Source organism: Rhagoletis zephyria, unplaced genomic scaffold (assembly GCF_001687245.7).
Source record: "Rhagoletis zephyria isolate East Lansing unplaced genomic scaffold, Rhagoletis_zephyria_1.1 Rzeph_scaffold_01812, whole genome shotgun sequence".
Classification (NCBI taxonomy): domain Eukaryota; kingdom Metazoa; phylum Arthropoda; class Insecta; order Diptera; family Tephritidae; genus Rhagoletis; species Rhagoletis zephyria.
Genome location: NW_016158896.1, coordinates 17,629 through 22,963, shown reverse-complemented (window position 1 = coordinate 22,963; position 5,335 = coordinate 17,629).

Genomic DNA, 5,335 nt, shown 5'->3' with positions numbered 1-5,335 from the left:
GCCGCCGGCAACTCCTAGTCCCTCCGACAATCTGCTCTGTTTATCAGTCCAGAATATACCGTAACGTGACATCAGTCAAGTGCAACTCTTGCCTCGGCTGGTGCCACTTTAGGGCGTGCTCAGGACTTCGCAACTCGCGAGATTAAACGAGTGACTATGTGGGCCCCTGCTGTGCTGTCCCGTCGCATCCCTCCCCCGCGGCGGCACCAACCACCAGCACAAGGCAGCACCCCCTTTTGCAGCACGTACAGCAGGGGGCCGGCAGGCAACACAACTCTTTAACCCTGTTGAATTGCGCCGGATACAAAGTGCACCGTCGAGATCGCAAGCGAGATAATGGTGGAGGGTTAGGGTTCATCACTCACCTCACCGTGCAGTATCGTCTTATTGGAGCAGACATCGGCCGCAGGGATACCATCCTAGAATCTCAGGGTATTGCTATCCGGTCAGGCGATGTTGAGCTCAAAATATTTAACGTATACATACCCCCTGTCACCAGCTGCCCGGCAGGATATCACCCTGAAATAGGTGCGCTACTCAGAGGTGATAACCGTATGGTAGTTGATGACTAACGCGCACCACGATCTTTGGCACTCAAGCCTGTCAAATGATCGTAGGGGAATACATCTGCCTGAGCAGATAGACGATTCGACATTCAGATCTAACAATTGTCAGCGCTGGTCTGATAAACAGCGTATCATGGCGACCTATGCTGCCTCTAGCATCAGACCATCTGCCCATAGTCATCTCGATTGATAACCCTGCCGACTTTGCTTCCGTGGATCACCGGACTTGTGTCAACTTTTCCAAAGCTGACTGGACAGGCTTCACGGATGTTACTGAGGGCGCCTTCACTGCACTACCCATACCAACCGACGTTCATGTAGGTAAACGTAAGTTCCGCAGGCTTGTCACCGCTGCTGCAGCTCGCTTCATCCCAGCAGGATGTATTAAGGATCCACGTCCGAACTCTCCTGCTGATGCGGCTGTTCTAGCCGATGAGCGCCTTCGTCAGGCCGATCCCGGAAATCCCCGTATCATTGATCAATTTGGTGATTCAGCAACTTGTGAACGTAAATAAGCGGAAGAATTGGGAAGAGCATTTGAAGACCTGCAACTTCGCCTCTGGTGTGAACAAGCTTTGGTCAACCATGAGGTCGTTGTCCAACCCGACGAAGCGTGACGACAGAGTCGAGATAGACTTTGGTGACCACGAGATGCGCGAGCTATTTTAGCCGGCAGTTCATTCTGCATCCTCCGGTGGATAAAGCCAAACGTCGAGTGACCAGAAGGTTGCACAAAATGCCAACACCTAGTGCGCCTCTTGTTTTCACCAGCGGTGAGGTAAGGGTAGCCATCGGGAAGGCGAAAGCCTCCAAAGCCATTGGACCCCGACGGAATATACATGTTGATGCTGAAAAATTTGGGTCCTGCGGGAGTAGCGTACCTAACGGAGGTCCTCAACCTCTCTATGGCCACTCTCGTCATTCCAGATGTCTGGAAAATAGGGAGAATGGTCCCACTGCTCAAACCGGGAAAACCAGCCAACAAACGAGAGTCTTATCGCCCGATAACCCTCCTTTCCCCGGTAGCGAAAACACTCGATTTCCTACTGTTCCCGTATTTTACGAGCCACCTGACCCCAGCGAAGCATCAACATGGGTTCCGTAAAGTGAATAGCACAAAAACGGCACTTAACGCCATAAACACTCAGATAACTCGTGGCCTAAACCGAAACCGTCCCTGTGAGAGAACGATTCTAGTAGCGTTTGACCTATCCAAGGCGTTCGACACTGTCAGTCATTCAACGCTACTAGAAGATATAGAGGCCTCCTCACTCACACAGGGACTGAAACGGTGGTCGGCGAATTACCTGAGATGTCGACACTCGTCAGTAATTTTCAGAGACAAAACTAGCAAGCCACGTAAAATTACTACTATTGTTTAATTAATACATCACAAAGCTTCCTCAGCCACCAGAGGGTGTTAATGTATTCTCCTATTCTGACGATTGTTCGATCATGGCGTCTGGGAATGGAATTAATGACTTGTGCTCGAAAGTAAACGGTTAGCTCGCCGAACTTTCTCGCTTCTTCACTGTAAGGAGCCTTGTCCTATCCCCTGCGAAATCCTTGGTAACCCTTTTCACCACCTGGACGAAGGAGGTCAGACTGCAACTGGGTATTCACGTCGATGGCGTAACAATACCGACGGTGAATAACCCGAAAATCCTCGGAGTTACCTTCGACAGTCTGCTCTCCTTCTCGGCGCATAAAACCGCAATTGTCAACATAGTACAGAGCCGCAACAATGTCCTTATGTAGCTGGCCGGTAGCACTTGGGGCAAGGATAAAGAAACGTTGTTGGCAATATACAAGGCAATTTCTCCGGCCGGTTCTAAACTATGCAGCACCCGTATGGTCGCCGGGGACTAGCAGGACGCACTGGATGAAGCTAAAGACCTGCGAAAACACGGCATTACGAACAGGGACAGGATGCCTCCTGATGACGCCGCAACACCACCTACATGACGAGGCCGAGATGCTTCCAGTAAAGGAGCATAACATATTGCTCTGCAAGCAGAGCCCTCTCCACGGCACGTCAGGAGGCATCTTTACGAACTGACGGATGAAGTCCAGAGGTTTATCAAACAACCTCTCNACCCGTATGGTCGCCGGGGACTAGCAGGACGCACTGGATGAAGCTAAAGACCTGCGAAAATACGGCATTACGAACAGGGACAGGATGCCTCCTGATGACGCCGCAACACCACCTACATGACGAGGCCGAGATGCTTCCAGTAAAGGAGCATAACATATTGCTCTGCAAGCAGAGCCCTCTCCACGGCACGTCAGGAGGCATCTTTACGAACTGACGGATGAAGTCCAGAGGTTTATCAAACAACCTCTCGACCCGTCAACCAACCGACAGACCCTGAACGGCATTCACGGGGAATCAGTCTCAAGTTATGTAAACCCCCGTCCTGTGAATGCCATTTTGGGCACACAACCACCGGACGTGGACGGGACAGAACTTTGTCGGCCTCGGGAGACCCGCACTACAATAGCCCAATTTCGTCCTGCCTATTGCAGCAGGCTCAACTCTTACTTGAGTAGAATCAACGAGGATGTGCCCAACCAATACCCGGCATGTGGATATTCGCCACATGACTCCCGGCACCTCTTTACATGCCCTGATAACCCCATTCAGCTAACGCCCCTGTCCCTATGGACAGCCCCTGTGGAAGTAGCACATTTCCTGGGCCTCCCCCTAGCTGAAATTGACGACAACGTTGATGNTTTCGTCCTGCCTATTGCAGCAGGCTCAACTCTTACTTGAGTAGAATCAACGAGGATGTGCCCAACCAATACCCGGCATGTGGATATTCGCCACATGACTCCCGGCACCTCTTTACATGCCCTGATAACCCCATTCAGCTAACGCCCCTGTCCCTATGGACAGCCCCTGTGGAAGTAGCACATTTCCTGGGCCTCCCCCTAGCTGAAATTGACGACAACGTTGATGGATGAACCGTCCGAACGGGGCTTAGTAGCCACTACAACAACAACAACAACAACAAGGCAGAGCGAATACGCTTTCGATGTTCGCATTATGAGAGAGAGTAAAAGATGTACTGACGAAATGTATGGATCGAGTTTAGAAAGTGCTACACATTCAATATTTTTTGACGGTACTGCGATCCGCGATCCAGATTTCAAAATTTTTAGAAGTTTTGCGATATGGATCACGATCCATCAACACTGCATGCTATACCGTCAAAAAATATCGCGATACTTGGATCACGTCAATAAATCCTGACCGTGTGCCAGGGCCCATACGAGTATTTACATATCGATACCTACTCAGTATAATTGGTCCAAAAGTATAGATACCAAAATTACTTGGAATCGATCGAAAAGTAACGAGTATTGAATTTTATTTACTCGTATCGTTTCATCACTAGCTCTAACCCATATAGTAGAGCCCACGGTGCAGCGAAAAAAGGTGGCGCCGTCAGTGGTACCGCTACTTTGGTTTTGCCGATTTTGACAGTTGTGGTAACTTGTAAATAAACCTTTGTTTACAAATCAGCGGAAGAGAAATTTGAATTATAAGTGAAAAATCAGTTTAAATTGTGTTAATTTGCAATTTGTGAGTGATTTTTGAGTTGAAGACTGCGTAAAAGCTAATACAATGAAGTGATGTGTGTTAAATTGCGACAGCCGTCAAGATGCAAGAAGCGTAGATGCAAGTGTAGCGCTGGGACGAATCGCTGCATTATGTGTACATAGGGCACGGCAAAGCCGTTCCCGAAATGTTTCTCTATTATTATATTACCAGCATTTCCTCACAATGATTCTGTTTCTGCTCCACGCAGCCTCTATTAGCAAGTTAACTAATCAATCCTGCAAAGATGCTGCTGAAGTTTTCTGCAGCAGCCTTAATTGCAAAGCAATGGAGTGTACTAAAACGTTTGCTGAAGCAGCCTCAATTGCAAAGCAATGGAGTGCACTAAAATGTTCACTGTTCTCTAATAGATTAGGTGAAAAATGCAATATTTTCGCATTTAGCAAAATTAAAACACGTTTTTCGCTGTAAAGTGAACTGCTTTGGCAGTTTCAACTCGTTCTTCTTTTCGCTCTATTCTTTGTTTACTTGTGGTACACAAATGTCAACGCCCAGGACGGCGCAATCTTGTATTCTATCATTCTTGAGTAGTGCCATATATGTAATACTTATGAACCAAAAATACAAGATCACGTAAGAACGCGACGTTGTATTTGTAACTGGGTTTGAGAAAAAAATTGCGAAAGCGGGTTCGTCAGCTGAGCGTTTGTTTACATCACAAGCACCACTATTTTACACTTTTATTCAAGTAAAGAAGAGTAAATTCAACATGACAACACATTTTAAAGCATTTTGTTGGATCATTTTACCTAAATTGTGCGTTTAAAATGGGCTGACAATAATTTTGGCTAATTTTGGTTTTCGTTGTTTTCTTTGCTTTGTTTACTTTTCGCTCGTTTTCCACTGAAACAAGATGGCGTAGAACCCGCTCAAAAAATCGACTTTTTTCACGCTCTTGTTCTTACGTGATCTTGGCGATTTCAGAAATTTTCCCTTCAATTCGCCTTTTGGAATACGAAAGTGTCTTTCGAACGTCACTTTACATTCAAGGTGCCGCTGTTTATGTAACTGCTTTCTGAAATTTCCCAATTTGATAGTCTTTTGAAATATACTGCTTTGCCACGTCTGACATGTTCATAAGACAGCAATGAAACCTCCGCTATTTCCATGCTTAAAAAAAATGACGCTTGCCATGAACCAACTAAAC